This window comes from Equus asinus, chromosome 22 (assembly GCF_041296235.1).
Source record: "Equus asinus isolate D_3611 breed Donkey chromosome 22, EquAss-T2T_v2, whole genome shotgun sequence".
NCBI lineage: Eukaryota > Metazoa > Chordata > Mammalia > Perissodactyla > Equidae > Equus > Equus asinus.
Genome location: NC_091811.1, coordinates 7964219 through 7982350, shown reverse-complemented (window position 1 = coordinate 7982350; position 18132 = coordinate 7964219).

Here is an 18132-nt window from a genome sequence, read left to right as displayed (position 1 = left end):
AACAGCTAACAAGCAAGATGGTTTCTTCACAGTGTCCTTTCAGTGAATGAATGTTCTAGATATTGTCACATCTGTGGTGAAATATTTGATATATGATGTTCCTAAACAGCTACCCATAAACTGGATTCAGCATGTGTTCTTTCATTTTGTGAAAATGATAGTCGCTCTGTGTGGAATATACTTAAGTATTTGAAGTGTACTATGTGCAGATGTTCCTAAACAGTGAAAAGAAGATGGTTTTTGCATGATTTTCTTTCAGATAACAAATGTTATAGACATTGTCACATCTGTAGTCAAATGTTTGATATGATTTATGTGAAAATATCCCTAAAGAGCTACCTGTTGGCTTGATTAAGCACAATGCTCTTTCATTGTAAGAAAGTGATAGCCGTTCCTTGTGGCATATACTGAAATGTTTGAAATGGCATATGTGAAGATGTTCCTTAAGAGCTACTTGCTAGGTGTTTTCCAGACAATGTTCTTTCAGTGAATGGATGTTATAGATAGTCTATCACACCCATAGTGAAATGCTGGATAAGTTTTATGAAGATGTCCCTAAGTAGCTACAAGCAAAATGGTTTCCCAACAGTGTTCTTACAGACATTGAATGTTATAGATATTCTGTCATGCCTGTAGTGAAATGTTTGCTAAGGCTTGCATGAACACTTACATGAAGATGTTTCTAAACAGCCACAAGCAGGCTTTTTCAACACAGTATTTCATTGAATGAATGTAATAATTATCACATTGTGGCTGCAGAGAAACGTTTGATAAGACACACACAAAATGTTCATAAATAGCATGTGCCAGCTGGTTGCATCACAATGTTGTTTAATTTAATGGAAGTGATAATCATTCTGTACAGCATATGATGTGTTTGAATAGCCTCATATAAAGATATTCCTAAAAACTTATGAGCAATCTGGTTTCACCAGAGTGTGTTCCTCAGTGAAGGAATCTTACAGAGATTCTGTCAGAGCAGTAGTGACATGTTTGGTGTTTTGTATGAAGAAACCCTAAATGGCTTCCTGCAAGATGAGTTCAACACAGTGTTATTTCATTTTAAGAAAATGATAGTCATTCTGTTTGGCATAAACTGAAATATTAGAAAAGCCTTATATCAAGATGTTCCTAATTAGCTACCAGCAATCTGGCTTCACAATAGTGTTCTTTCACTGAATGGATGTAATAGATACTTTGTAGTGAAATGTATGATAAGTCTCTTATGAAAAGGTTCCTAAACAGCTGCCTGCAATCTGGCTTCAGCACATTATATCATTGTCTCAAAGTGATATTCTTTCAGTATGTCTTATATGGAAATGCTTGAAATGGTGAACATGAAGAAGTTTCTAAATATATACAAGCGAGATTGTTTCTCCACAGTTTTCTTTCAGTGACTGAATGTTATGTATAGTCTGTCACGACTATTGTAAAATGTTTGATAAGTCTTATGTAAAAACGTTCCTAGATAGCGATCTGTGAGCTCTATTTAGCACAGTGTTCTTTCATTGTAGGAAAATGATACCCATTCATTATGGCATATACTGAAATGTGAGAAATGTCTCAAATACAAATGTTCCTAATAATAGCTTCAAGATGCTTTCACCACAGAGGTCTTTCAGTGAAACAATATTGCAGATATTCTGTGACACTTGTAGTGAAGTGTTAGTTAAAACTTACTTGCAAGCTGGATTCAGCACAGTGTTTCTTTCATTGTTGGAAACTCATATTCAATCAGAACAGCAAATATTGAAATGGTTATAATGACTAATACGAAGATGATCCTTAATGGCTGCAAGTAAGATGGTTTCACCACAGTTTTCTCTCAGTGAACAAATGCTATATATATTCTGTCCCACATGCAATGAAATGTTTGTTAAGTCTTATATGAACATGTTCCTAAACAGCTACCCGCAAACTGGGCTTAGAACAGTCTTCTCACATTGTTAGTAATTGATAGGTCATCTGTAGGGCATATGCTGAAATGTTTGAACTGTCTTAGGTGAATATGCCCCTAAACAGCTGTAAGCACATTTGTTTCACCAGAGTTCCTTTAGTGTCTGAATCTTATGGATATTTTTCAAGTCTGTAGTGTAATTTTTTAAGTATTTTATGAAGTTCTTCCTAAACAGATACTAGGAAACAAGGGTTCAGCTCATCCTTCTTTCCTTGAGTGAATATTAAAATCATTCTGTCATGACCATAGCGCAATATTTGTTAAGACTTATAAAAAGATATTTCTAAAAGACAACTTTCCAGCTGGGTTCTTAACATCGTTCTTTCATTTTATGGAAGTGATAACCATTCTGGATGGAATACACTGAAATGTTTGAAAAGACTTGTATGAAGATACTCCTAAATAGCTACAAGCAATCTGGTTACACCACAGTGTTCTTTCATTTAATAAACTTTATATATAGTCTCCTATAGCTGTAGTGAAATGTTTTATATCATATATGAAAAGGTTCCTACAGCTACCTGCAAGCTGGGATCAGCACACTGACTTTTCATTGTAATAAAGTGATAGTTACTTTGTATGGCATACACTGAAATGTCAGAAAAGACTTATATGAGTGTATTTCTAAAGAGATACAAGCAAGCTGGTTTCACAATAGTGATCTTTCATTGAATTAATGTAATAGATATCCTGTCGCACATGTTGTGAAATTTTCAATAAATCTTACATGAAAATGTTACTATAAGTCTACCTGAAAGCTGAGTTAGGTACAATGTTTTTTCATTTTAAGAAAGTATAGCTGTTCTCTATGGCTCATACTGAAATGCTAGAAAAGACTTACATGAAGATGTTCCTTAAAAGCTACAAGGAAGTTGGTTTCACCACAGCATTCTTTCAATGAGTGAATGTTATAGATATTCCATCATGCCCGTAGTGAAATGTTTGATAGGACTTATTTGAAGATTCCCCTAAACAGCTGCAAGCAAGGTGTTTTCACCACAGTGTTCATTCAGAAAATGAATGTTATACGTATTCTGTCATGCCTCAAGAGAACTATTTGATGTCTTAGGTGAGAGTGTTCCTGAACAGCTACAAGCAAGCTTTTTCAACATAGTGTGGTTTCCTTGAATGAATGTTATGGATATCATGTTGCGGCTGTAGAGAAACGTTTGATAAGACATAAATGAAATGCTCATAAAGAGCCACTGGTTTCATCAGAACGTTCTTTCTGGATATGGAAGCGATAGCCATTCTGTAGGCATAATGAAGTGTTTGAAGAGCCTTATACGAAGACATTCCCAAGGCGCCAGAAGTAATCTGGCTTCACCACAGTGTTCTTTCAGTGAACGAGTGTTATAGCTAGTCTGTCATGCCTGTAGTGAAATGTTTAATAAGTCTTATATGAAGAGGTTTCAAACAGCCGCCAGCAAGCCGGGTTTAGCACAGTGTCCTTTAACTGTAAGTAAGTGAGAGCCATTCTGTATGGCATATGCTTAAATGTTAGAGAGGTCTTATATGAAGATGTTCCTAAATAGAATCCAACAAGATGTGTTCAGGACAGAATAATTTCATCATAAGATAGTGACAGCCGTTTAGTATGGCATATACAGAAATGCTGAAAAGGACTTAAATGAAGATCTTCCTTAACAGTCAAACCAAGCCACTTTCACCATAGTGTTCTTTCATTGAATGGATGTAATAGATATTCTGTCATGCCTGTAGTTAAATGTTCAATAGGTCTTACATAAAAATACTCCTAATAATCTACCTGAAAGCTATTAAACACAACCTTCTTTCCTTGTAAGAAGGGTATGGCCATGCTGTATGCCATATACTGAAATGCTTGAAAAGCTTTATATGAAGATGTTCCTCAACAGTTACAAGAAAACTGCTTTCATCCCTGTGTTCATTCAATGAGTGAATGTTTAGAGATTCTGTCATTCCTGCAAAGGAATGCTTAATAAGTCTTACATGAAGATGTTTCTAAACAGCTACAAGGAAATTCTTTTAAATACAGTGTTATTACATTGAATAGACATTAAAGATATCCTGTCATGACTGTAGGCAAATGTCTGATAAGACTTGAGCAAAATATTAATAAACAATTACTTGCAAGCTGGGTTCATCACAGTATTCTTTTCTGGCTATGGAGATGATAGCCATTCTGTATGGCATAAAGTGACATGTTTGAAGAGCCTTTTATTTATATTCTTAAACAGCTAACAAGCAAGATGGTTTCTTCACAGTGTCCTTTCAGTGAATGAATGTTCTAGATATTGTCACATCTGTGGTGAAATATTTGATATATGATGTTCCTAAACAGCTACCCATAAACTGGATTCAGCATGTGTTCTTTCATTTTGTGAAAATGATAGTCGCTCTGTGTGGAATATACTTAAGTATTTGAAGTGTACTATGTGCAGATGTTCCTAAACAGTGAAAAGAAGATGGTTTTTGCATGATTTTCTTTCAGATAACAAATGTTATAGACATTGTCACATCTGTAGTCAAATGTTTGATATGATTTATGTGAAAATATCCCTAAAGAGCTACCTGTTGGCTTGATTAAGCACAATGCTCTTTCATTGTAAGAAAGTGATAGCCGTTCCTTGTGGCATATACTGAAATGTTTGAAATGGCATATGTGAAGATGTTCCTTAAGAGCTACTTGCTAGGTGTTTTCCAGACAATGTTCTTTCAGTGAATGGATGTTATAGATAGTCTATCACACCCGTAGTGAAATGCTGGATAAGTTTTATGAAGATGTCCCTAAGTAGCTACAAGCAAAATGGTTTCCCAACAGTGTTCTTACAGACATTGAATGTTATAGATATTCTGTCATGCCTGTAGTGAAATGTTTGCTAAGGCTTGCATGAACACTTACATGAAGATGTTTCTAAACAGCCACAAGCAGGCTTTTTCAACACAGTATTTCATTGAATGAATGTAATAATTATCACATTGTGGCTGCAGAGAAACGTTTGATAAGACACACACAAAATGTTCATAAATAGCATGTGCCAGCTGGTTGCATCACAATGTTGTTTAATTTAATGGAAGTGATAATCATTCTGTACAGCATATGATGTGTTTGAATAGCCTCATATAAAGATATTCCTAAAAACTTATGAGCAATCTGGTTTCACCAGAGTGTGTTCCTCAGTGAAGGAATCTTACAGAGATTCTGTCAGAGCAGTAGTGACATGTTTGGTGTTTTGTATGAAGAAACCCTAAATGGCTTCCTGCAAGATGAGTTCAACACAGTGTTATTTCATTTTAAGAAAATGATAGTCATTCTGTTTGGCATAAACTGAAATATTAGAAAAGCCTTATATCAAGATGTTCCTAATTAGCTACCAGCAATCTGGCTTCACAATAGTGTTCTTTCACTGAATGGATGTAATAGATACTTTGTAGTGAAATGTATGATAAGTCTCTTATGAAAAGGTTCCTAAACAGCTGCCTGCAATCTGGCTTCAGCACATTATATCATTGTCTCAAAGTGATATTCTTTCAGTATGTCTTATATGGAAATGCTTGAAATGGTGAACATGAAGAAGTTTCTAAATATATACAAGCGAGATTGTTTCTCCACAGTTTTCTTTCAGTGACTGAATGTTATGTATAGTCTGTCACGACTATTGTAAAATGTTTGATAAGTCTTATGTAAAAACGTTCCTAGATAGCGATCTGTGAGCTCTATTTAGCACAGTGTTCTTTCATTGTAGGAAAATGATACCCATTCATTATGGCATATACTGAAATGTGAGAAATGTCTCAAATACAAATGTTCCTAATAATAGCTTCAAGATGCTTTCACCACAGAGGTCTTTCAGTGAAACAATATTGCAGATATTCTGTGACACTTGTAGTGAAGTGTTAGTTAAAACTTACTTGCAAGCTGGATTCAGCACAGTGTTTCTTTCATTGTTGGAAACTCATATTCAATCAGAACAGCAAATATTGAAATGGTTATAATGACTAATACGAAGATGATCCTTAATGGCTGCAAGTAAGATGGTTTCACCACAGTTTTCTCTCAGTGAACAAATGCTATATATATTCTGTCCCACATGCAATGAAATGTTTGTTAAGTCTTATATGAACATGTTCCTAAACAGCTACCCGCAAACTGGGCTTAGAACAGTCTTCTCACATTGTTAGTAATTGATAGGTCATCTGTAGGGCATATGCTGAAATGTTTGAACTGTCTTAGGTGAATATGCCCCTAAACAGCTGTAAGCACATTTGTTTCACCAGAGTTCCTTTAGTGTCTGAATCTTATGGATATTTTTCAAGTCTGTAGTGTAATTTTTTAAGTATTTTATGAAGTTCTTCCTAAACAGATACTAGGAAACAAGGGTTCAGCTCATCCTTCTTTCCTTGAGTGAATATTAAAATCATTCTGTCATGACCATAGCGCAATATTTGTTAAGACTTATAAAAAGATATTTCTAAAAGACAACTTTCCAGCTGGGTTCTTAACATCGTTCTTTCATTTTATGGAAGTGATAACCATTCTGGATGGAATACACTGAAATGTTTGAAAAGACTTGTATGAAGATACTCCTAAATAGCTACAAGCAATCTGGTTACACCACAGTGTTCTTTCATTTAATAAACTTTATATATAGTCTCCTATAGCTGTAGTGAAATGTTTTATATCATATATGAAAAGGTTCCTACAGCTACCTGCAAGCTGGGATCAGCACACTGACTTTTCATTGTAATAAAGTGATAGTTACTTTGTATGGCATACACTGAAATGTCAGAAAAGACTTATATGAGTGTATTTCTAAAGAGATACAAGCAAGCTGGTTTCACAATAGTGATCTTTCATTGAATTAATGTAATAGATATCCTGTCGCACATGTTGTGAAATTTTCAATAAATCTTACATGAAAATGTTACTATAAGTCTACCTGAAAGCTGAGTTAGGTACAATGTTTTTTCATTTTAAGAAAGTATAGCTGTTCTCTATGGCTCATACTGAAATGCTAGAAAAGACTTACATGAAGATGTTCCTTAAAAGCTACAAGGAAGTTGGTTTCACCACAGCATTCTTTCAATGAGTGAATGTTATAGATATTCCATCATGCCCGTAGTGAAATGTTTGATAGGACTTATTTGAAGATTCCCCTAAACAGCTGCAAGCAAGGTGTTTTCACCACAGTGTTCATTCAGAAAATGAATGTTATACGTATTCTGTCATGCCTCAAGAGAACTATTTGATGTCTTAGGTGAGAGTGTTCCTGAACAGCTACAAGCAAGCTTTTTCAACATAGTGTGGTTTCCTTGAATGAATGTTATGGATATCATGTTGCGGCTGTAGAGAAACGTTTGATAAGACATAAATGAAATGCTCATAAAGAGCCACTGGTTTCATCAGAACGTTCTTTCTGGATATGGAAGCGATAGCCATTCTGTAGGCATAATGAAGTGTTTGAAGAGCCTTATACGAAGACATTCCCAAGGCGCCAGAAGTAATCTGGCTTCACCACAGTGTTCTTTCAGTGAACGAGTGTTATAGCTAGTCTGTCATGCCTGTAGTGAAATGTTTAATAAGTCTTATATGAAGAGGTTTCAAACAGCCGCCAGCAAGCCGGGTTTAGCACAGTGTCCTTTAACTGTAAGTAAGTGAGAGCCATTCTGTATGGCATATGCTTAAATGTTAGAGAGGTCTTATATGAAGATGTTCCTAAATAGAATCCAACAAGATGTGTTCAGGACAGAATAATTTCATCATAAGATAGTGACAGCCGTTTAGTATGGCATATACAGAAATGCTGAAAAGGACTTAAATGAAGATCTTCCTTAACAGTCAAACCAAGCCACTTTCACCATAGTGTTCTTTCATTGAATGGATGTAATAGATATTCTGTCATGCCTGTAGTTAAATGTTCAATAGGTCTTACATAAAAATACTCCTAATAATCTACCTGAAAGCTATTAAACACAACCTTCTTTCCTTGTAAGAAGGGTATGGCCATGCTGTATGCCATATACTGAAATGCTTGAAAAGCTTTATATGAAGATGTTCCTCAACAGTTACAAGAAAACTGCTTTCATCCCTGTGTTCATTCAATGAGTGAATGTTTAGAGATTCTGTCATTCCTGCAAAGGAATGCTTAATAAGTCTTACATGAAGATGTTTCTAAACAGCTACAAGGAAATTCTTTTAAATACAGTGTTATTACATTGAATAGACATTAAAGATATCCTGTCATGACTGTAGGCAAATGTCTGATAAGACTTGAGCAAAATATTAATAAACAATTACTTGCAAGCTGGGTTCATCACAGTATTCTTTTCTGGCTATGGAGATGATAGCCATTCTGTATGGCATAAAGTGACATGTTTGAAGAGCCTTTTATTTATATTCTTAAACAGCTAACAAGCAAGATGGTTTCTTCACAGTGTCCTTTCAGTGAATGAATGTTCTAGATATTGTCACATCTGTGGTGAAATATTTGATATATGATGTTCCTAAACAGCTACCCATAAACTGGATTCAGCATGTGTTCTTTCATTTTGTGAAAATGATAGTCGCTCTGTGTGGAATATACTTAAGTATTTGAAGTGTACTATGTGCAGATGTTCCTAAACAGTGAAAAGAAGATGGTTTTTGCATGATTTTCTTTCAGATAACAAATGTTATAGACATTGTCACATCTGTAGTCAAATGTTTGATATGATTTATGTGAAAATATCCCTAAACAGCTACCTGTTGGCTTGATTAAGCACAATGCTCTTTCATTGTAAGAAAGTGATAGCCGTTCCTTGTGGCATATACTGAAATGTTTGAAATGGCATATGTGAAGATGTTCCTTAAGAGCTACTTGCTAGGTGTTTTCCAGACAATGTTCTTTCAGTGAATGGATGTTATAGATAGTCTATCACACCCGTAGTGAAATGCTGGATAAGTTTTATGAAGATGTCCCTAAGTAGCTACAAGCAAAATGGTTTCCCAACAGTGTTCTTACAGACATTGAATGTTATAGATATTCTGTCATGCCTGTAGTGAAATGTTTGCTAAGGCTTGCATGAACACTTACATGAAGATGTTTCTAAACAGCCACAAGCAGGCTTTTTCAACACAGTATTTCATTGAATGAATGTAATAATTATCACATTGTGGCTGCAGAGAAACGTTTGATAAGACACACACAAAATGTTCATAAATAGCATGTGCCAGCTGGTTGCATCACAATGTTGTTTAATTTAATGGAAGTGATAATCATTCTGTACAGCATATGATGTGTTTGAATAGCCTCATATAAAGATATTCCTAAAAACTTATGAGCAATCTGGTTTCACCAGAGTGTGTTCCTCAGTGAAGGAATCTTACAGAGATTCTGTCAGAGCAGTAGTGACATGTTTGGTGTTTTGTATGAAGAAACCCTAAATGGCTTCCTGCAAGATGAGTTCAACACAGTGTTATTTCATTTTAAGAAAATGATAGTCATTCTGTTTGGCATAAACTGAAATATTAGAAAAGCCTTATATCAAGATGTTCCTAATTAGCTACCAGCAATCTGGCTTCACAATAGTGTTCTTTCACTGAATGGATGTAATAGATACTTTGTAGTGAAATGTATGATAAGTCTCTTAGGAAAAGGTTCCTAAACAGCTGCCTGCAATCTGGCTTCAGCACATTATATCATTGTCTCAAAGTGATATTCTTTCAGTATGTCTTATATGGAAATGCTTGAAATGGTGAACATGAAGAAGTTTCTAAATATATACAAGCGAGATTGTTTCTCCACAGTTTTCTTTCAGTGACTGAATGTTATGTATAGTCTGTCACGACTATTGTAAAATGTTTGATAAGTCTTATGTAAAAACGTTCCTAGATAGCGATCTGTGAGCTCTATTTAGCACAGTGTTCTTTCATTGTAGGAAAATGATACCCATTCATTATGGCATATACTGAAATGTGAGAAATGTCTCAAATACAAATGTTCCTAATAATAGCTTCAAGATGCTTTCACCACAGAGGTCTTTCAGTGAAACAATATTGCAGATATTCTGTGACACTTGTAGTGAAGTGTTAGTTAAAACTTACTTGCAAGCTGGATTCAGCACAGTGTTTCTTTCATTGTTGGAAACTCATATTCAATCAGAACAGCAAATATTGAAATGGTTATAATGACTAATACGAAGATGATCCTTAATGGCTGCAAGTAAGATGGTTTCACCACAGTTTTCTCTCAGTGAACAAATGCTATATATATTCTGTCCCACATGCAATGAAATGTTTGTTAAGTCTTATATGAACATGTTCCTAAACAGCTACCCGCAAACTGGGCTTAGAACAGTCTTCTCACATTGTTAGTAATTGATAGGTCATCTGTAGGGCATATGCTGAAATGTTTGAACTGTCTTAGGTGAATATGCCCCTAAACAGCTGTAAGCACATTTGTTTCACCAGAGTTCCTTTAGTGTCTGAATCTTATGGATATTTTTCAAGTCTGTAGTGTAATTTTTTAAGTATTTTATGAAGTTCTTCCTAAACAGATACTAGGAAACAAGGGTTCAGCTCATCCTTCTTTCCTTGAGTGAATATTAAAATCATTCTGTCATGACCATAGCGCAATATTTGTTAAGACTTATAAAAAGATATTTCTAAAAGACAACTTTCCAGCTGGGTTCTTAACATCGTTCTTTCATTTTATGGAAGTGATAACCATTCTGGATGGAATACACTGAAATGTTTGAAAAGACTTGTATGAAGATACTCCTAAATAGCTACAAGCAATCTGGTTACACCACAGTGTTCTTTCATTTAATAAACTTTATATATAGTCTCCTATAGCTGTAGTGAAATGTTTTATATCATATATGAAAAGGTTCCTACAGCTACCTGCAAGCTGGGATCAGCACACTGACTTTTCATTGTAATAAAGTGATAGTTACTTTGTATGGCATACACTGAAATGTCAGAAAAGACTTATATGAGTGTATTTCTAAAGAGATACAAGCAAGCTGGTTTCACAATAGTGATCTTTCATTGAATTAATGTAATAGATATCCTGTCGCACATGTTGTGAAATTTTCAATAAATCTTACATGAAAATGTTACTATAAGTCTACCTGAAAGCTGAGTTAGGTACAATGTTTTTTCATTTTAAGAAAGTATAGCTGTTCTCTATGGCTCATACTGAAATGCTAGAAAAGACTTACATGAAGATGTTCCTTAAAAGCTACAAGGAAGTTGGTTTCACCACAGCATTCTTTCAATGAGTGAATGTTATAGATATTCCATCATGCCCGTAGTGAAATGTTTGATAGGACTTATTTGAAGATTCCCCTAAACAGCTGCAAGCAAGGTGTTTTCACCACAGTGTTCATTCAGAAAATGAATGTTATACGTATTCTGTCATGCCTCAAGAGAACTATTTGATGTCTTAGGTGAGAGTGTTCCTGAACAGCTACAAGCAAGCTTTTTCAACATAGTGTGGTTTCCTTGAATGAATGTTATGGATATCATGTTGCGGCTGTAGAGAAACGTTTGATAAGACATAAATGAAATGCTCATAAAGAGCCACTGGTTTCATCAGAACGTTCTTTCTGGATATGGAAGCGATAGCCATTCTGTAGGCATAATGAAGTGTTTGAAGAGCCTTATACGAAGACATTCCCAAGGCGCCAGAAGTAATCTGGCTTCACCACAGTGTTCTTTCAGTGAACGAGTGTTATAGCTAGTCTGTCATGCCTGTAGTGAAATGTTTAATAAGTCTTATATGAAGAGGTTTCAAACAGCCGCCAGCAAGCCGGGTTTAGCACAGTGTCCTTTAACTGTAAGTAAGTGAGAGCCATTCTGTATGGCATATGCTTAAATGTTAGAGAGGTCTTATATGAAGATGTTCCTAAATAGAATCCAACAAGATGTGTTCAGGACAGAATAATTTCATCATAAGATAGTGACAGCCGTTTAGTATGGCATATACAGAAATGCTGAAAAGGACTTAAATGAAGATCTTCCTTAACAGTCAAACCAAGCCACTTTCACCATAGTGTTCTTTCATTGAATGGATGTAATAGATATTCTGTCATGCCTGTAGTTAAATGTTCAATAGGTCTTACATAAAAATACTCCTAATAATCTACCTGAAAGCTATTAAACACAACCTTCTTTCCTTGTAAGAAGGGTATGGCCATGCTGTATGCCATATACTGAAATGCTTGAAAAGCTTTATATGAAGATGTTCCTCAACAGTTACAAGAAAACTGCTTTCATCCCTGTGTTCATTCAATGAGTGAATGTTTAGAGATTCTGTCATTCCTGCAAAGGAATGCTTAATAAGTCTTACATGAAGATGTTTCTAAACAGCTACAAGGAAATTCTTTTAAATACAGTGTTATTACATTGAATAGACATTAAAGATATCCTGTCATGACTGTAGGCAAATGTCTGATAAGACTTGAGCAAAATATTAATAAACAATTACTTGCAAGCTGGGTTCATCACAGTATTCTTTTCTGGCTATGGAGATGATAGCCATTCTGTATGGCATAAAGTGACATGTTTGAAGAGCCTTTTATTTATATTCTTAAACAGCTAACAAGCAAGATGGTTTCTTCACAGTGTCCTTTCAGTGAATGAATGTTCTAGATATTGTCACATCTGTGGTGAAATATTTGATATATGATGTTCCTAAACAGCTACCCATAAACTGGATTCAGCATGTGTTCTTTCATTTTGTGAAAATGATAGTCGCTCTGTGTGGAATATACTTAAGTATTTGAAGTGTACTATGTGCAGATGTTCCTAAACAGTGAAAAGAAGATGGTTTTTGCATGATTTTCTTTCAGATAACAAATGTTATAGACATTGTCACATCTGTAGTCAAATGTTTGATATGATTTATGTGAAAATATCCCTAAACAGCTACCTGTTGGCTTGATTAAGCACAATGCTCTTTCATTGTAAGAAAGTGATAGCCGTTCCTTGTGGCATATACTGAAATGTTTGAAATGGCATATGTGAAGATGTTCCTTAAGAGCTACTTGCTAGGTGTTTTCCAGACAATGTTCTTTCAGTGAATGGATGTTATAGATAGTCTATCACACCCGTAGTGAAATGCTGGATAAGTTTTATGAAGATGTCCCTAAGTAGCTACAAGCAAAATGGTTTCCCAACAGTGTTCTTACAGACATTGAATGTTATAGATATTCTGTCATGCCTGTAGTGAAATGTTTGCTAAGGCTTGCATGAACACTTACATGAAGATGTTTCTAAACAGCCACAAGCAGGCTTTTTCAACACAGTATTTCATTGAATGAATGTAATAATTATCACATTGTGGCTGCAGAGAAACGTTTGATAAGACACACACAAAATGTTCATAAATAGCATGTGCCAGCTGGTTGCATCACAATGTTGTTTAATTTAATGGAAGTGATAATCATTCTGTACAGCATATGATGTGTTTGAATAGCCTCATATAAAGATATTCCTAAAAACTTATGAGCAATCTGGTTTCACCAGAGTGTGTTCCTCAGTGAAGGAATCTTACAGAGATTCTGTCAGAGCAGTAGTGACATGTTTGGTGTTTTGTATGAAGAAACCCTAAATGGCTTCCTGCAAGATGAGTTCAACACAGTGTTATTTCATTTTAAGAAAATGATAGTCATTCTGTTTGGCATAAACTGAAATATTAGAAAAGCCTTATATCAAGATGTTCCTAATTAGCTACCAGCAATCTGGCTTCACAATAGTGTTCTTTCACTGAATGGATGTAATAGATACTTTGTAGTGAAATGTATGATAAGTCTCTTAGGAAAAGGTTCCTAAACAGCTGCCTGCAATCTGGCTTCAGCACATTATATCATTGTCTCAAAGTGATATTCTTTCAGTATGTCTTATATGGAAATGCTTGAAATGGTGAACATGAAGAAGTTTCTAAATATATACAAGCGAGATTGTTTCTCCACAGTTTTCTTTCAGTGACTGAATGTTATGTATAGTCTGTCACGACTATTGTAAAATGTTTGATAAGTCTTATGTAAAAACGTTCCTAGATAGCGATCTGTGAGCTCTATTTAGCACAGTGTTCTTTCATTGTAGGAAAATGATACCCATTCATTATGGCATATACTGAAATGTGAGAAATGTCTCAAATACAAATGTTCCTAATAATAGCTTCAAGATGCTTTCACCACAGAGGTCTTTCAGTGAAACAATATTGCAGATATTCTGTGACACTTGTAGTGAAGTGTTAGTTAAAACTTACTTGCAAGCTGGATTCAGCACAGTGTTTCTTTCATTGTTGGAAACTCATATTCAATCAGAACAGCAAATATTGAAATGGTTATAATGACTAATACGAAGATGATCCTTAATGGCTGCAAGTAAGATGGTTTCACCACAGTTTTCTCTCAGTGAACAAATGCTATATATATTCTGTCCCACATGCAATGAAATGTTTGTTAAGTCTTATATGAACATGTTCCTAAACAGCTACCCGCAAACTGGGCTTAGAACAGTCTTCTCACATTGTTAGTAATTGATAGGTCATCTGTAGGGCATATGCTGAAATGTTTGAACTGTCTTAGGTGAATATGCCCCTAAACAGCTGTAAGCACATTTGTTTCACCAGAGTTCCTTTAGTGTCTGAATCTTATGGATATTTTTCAAGTCTGTAGTGTAATTTTTTAAGTATTTTATGAAGTTCTTCCTAAACAGATACTAGGAAACAAGGGTTCAGCTCATCCTTCTTTCCTTGAGTGAATATTAAAATCATTCTGTCATGACCATAGCACAATATTTGTTAAGACTTATAAAAAGATATTTCTAAAAGACAACTTTCCAGCTGGGTTCTTAACATCGTTCTTTCATTTTATGGAAGTGATAACCATTCTGGATGGAATACACTGAAATGTTTGAAAAGACTTGTATGAAGATACTCCTAAATAGCTACAAGCAATCTGGTTACACCACAGTGTTCTTTCATTTAATAAACTTTATATATAGTCTCCTATAGCTGTAGTGAAATGTTTTATATCATATATGAAAAGGTTCCTACAGCTACCTGCAAGCTGGGATCAGCACACTGACTTTTCATTGTAATAAAGTGATAGTTACTTTGTATGGCATACACTGAAATGTCAGAAAAGACTTATATGAGTGTATTTCTAAAGAGATACAAGCAAGCTGGTTTCACAATAGTGATCTTTCATTGAATTAATGTAATAGATATCCTGTCGCACATGTTGTGAAATTTTCAATAAATCTTACATGAAAATGTTACTATAAGTCTACCTGAAAGCTGAGTTAGGTACAATGTTTTTTCATTTTAAGAAAGTATAGCTGTTCTCTATGGCTCATACTGAAATGCTAGAAAAGACTTACATGAAGATGTTCCTTAAAAGCTACAAGGAAGTTGGTTTCACCACAGCATTCTTTCAATGAGTGAATGTTATAGATATTCCATCATGCCCGTAGTGAAATGTTTGATAGGACTTATTTGAAGATTCCCCTAAACAGCTGCAAGCAAGGTGTTTTCACCACAGTGTTCATTCAGAAAATGAATGTTATACGTATTCTGTCATGCCTCAAGAGAACTATTTGATGTCTTAGGTGAGAGTGTTCCTGAACAGCTACAAGCAAGCTTTTTCAACATAGTGTGGTTTCCTTGAATGAATGTTATGGATATCATGTTGCGGCTGTAGAGAAACGTTTGATAAGACATAAATGAAATGCTCATAAAGAGCCACTGGTTTCATCAGAACGTTCTTTCTGGATATGGAAGCGATAGCCATTCTGTAGGCATAATGAAGTGTTTGAAGAGCCTTATACGAAGACATTCCCAAGGCGCCAGAAGTAATCTGGCTTCACCACAGTGTTCTTTCAGTGAACGAGTGTTATAGCTAGTCTGTCATGCCTGTAGTGAAATGTTTAATAAGTCTTATATGAAGAGGTTTCAAACAGCCGCCAGCAAGCCGGGTTTAGCACAGTGTCCTTTAACTGTAAGTAAGTGAGAGCCATTCTGTATGGCATATGCTTAAATGTTAGAGAGGTCTTATATGAAGATGTTCCTAAATAGAATCCAACAAGATGTGTTCAGGACAGAATAATTTCATCATAAGATAGTGACAGCCGTTTAGTATGGCATATACAGAAATGCTGAAAAGGACTTAAATGAAGATCTTCCTTAACAGTCAAACCAAGCCACTTTCACCATAGTGTTCTTTCATTGAATGGATGTAATAGATATTCTGTCATGCCTGTAGTTAAATGTTCAATAGGTCTTACATAAAAATACTCCTAATAATCTACCTGAAAGCTATTAAACACAACCTTCTTTCCTTGTAAGAAGGGTATGGCCATGCTGTATGCCATATACTGAAATGCTTGAAAAGCTTTATATGAAGATGTTCCTCAACAGTTACAAGAAAACTGCTTTCATCCCTGTGTTCATTCAATGAGTGAATGTTTAGAGATTCTGTCATTCCTGCAAAGGAATGCTTAATAAGTCTTACATGAAGATGTTTCTAAACAGCTACAAGGAAATTCTTTTAAATACAGTGTTATTACATTGAATAGACATTAAAGATATCCTGTCATGACTGTAGGCAAATGTCTGATAAGACTTGAGCAAAATATTAATAAACAATTACTTGCAAGCTGGGTTCATCACAGTATTCTTTTCTGGCTATGGAGATGATAGCCATTCTGTATGGCATAAAGTGACATGTTTGAAGAGCCTTTTATTTATATTCTTAAACAGCTAACAAGCAAGATGGTTTCTTCACAGTGTCCTTTCAGTGAATGAATGTTCTAGATATTGTCACATCTGTGGTGAAATATTTGATATATGATGTTCCTAAACAGCTACCCATAAACTGGATTCAGCATGTGTTCTTTCATTTTGTGAAAATGATAGTCGCTCTGTGTGGAATATACTTAAGTATTTGAAGTGTACTATGTGCAGATGTTCCTAAACAGTGAAAAGAAGATGGTTTTTGCATGATTTTCTTTCAGATAACAAATGTTATAGACATTGTCACATCTGTAGTCAAATGTTTGATATGATTTATGTGAAAATATCCCTAAACAGCTACCTGTTGGCTTGATTAAGCACAATGCTCTTTCATTGTAAGAAAGTGATAGCCGTTCCTTGTGGCATATACTGAAATGTTTGAAATGGCATATGTGAAGATGTTCCTTAAGAGCTACTTGCTAGGTGTTTTCCAGACAATGTTCTTTCAGTGAATGGATGTTATAGATAGTCTATCACACCCGTAGTGAAATGCTGGATAAGTTTTATGAAGATGTCCCTAAGTAGCTACAAGCAAAATGGTTTCCCAACAGTGTTCTTACAGACATTGAATGTTATAGATATTCTGTCATGCCTGTAGTGAAATGTTTGCTAAGGCTTGCATGAACACTTACATGAAGATGTTTCTAAACAGCCACAAGCAGGCTTTTTCAACACAGTATTTCATTGAATGAATGTAATAATTATCACATTGTGGCTGCAGAGAAACGTTTGATAAGACACACACAAAATGTTCATAAATAGCATGTGCCAGCTGGTTGCATCACAATGTTGTTTAATTTAATGGAAGTGATAATCATTCTGTACAGCATATGATGTGTTTGAATAGCCTCATATAAAGATATTCCTAAAAACTTATGAGCAATCTGGTTTCACCAGAGTGTGTTCCTCAGTGAAGGAATCTTACAGAGATTCTGTCAGAGCAGTAGTGACATGTTTGGTGTTTTGTATGAAGAAACCCTAAATGGCTTCCTGCAAGATGAGTTCAACACAGTGTTATTTCATTTTAAGAAAATGATAGTCATTCTGTTTGGCATAAACTGAAATATTAGAAAAGCCTTATATCAAGATGTTCCTAATTAGCTACCAGCAATCTGGCTTCACAATAGTGTTCTTTCACTGAATGGATGTAATAGATACTTTGTAGTGAAATGTATGATAAGTCTCTTAGGAAAAGGTTCCTAAACAGCTGCCTGCAATCTGGCTTCAGCACATTATATCATTGTCTCAAAGTGATATTCTTTCAGTATGTCTTATATGGAAATGCTTGAAATGGTGAACATGAAGAAGTTTCTAAATATATACAAGCGAGATTGTTTCTCCACAGTTTTCTTTCAGTGACTGAATGTTATGTATAGTCTGTCACGACTATTGTAAAATGTTTGATAAGTC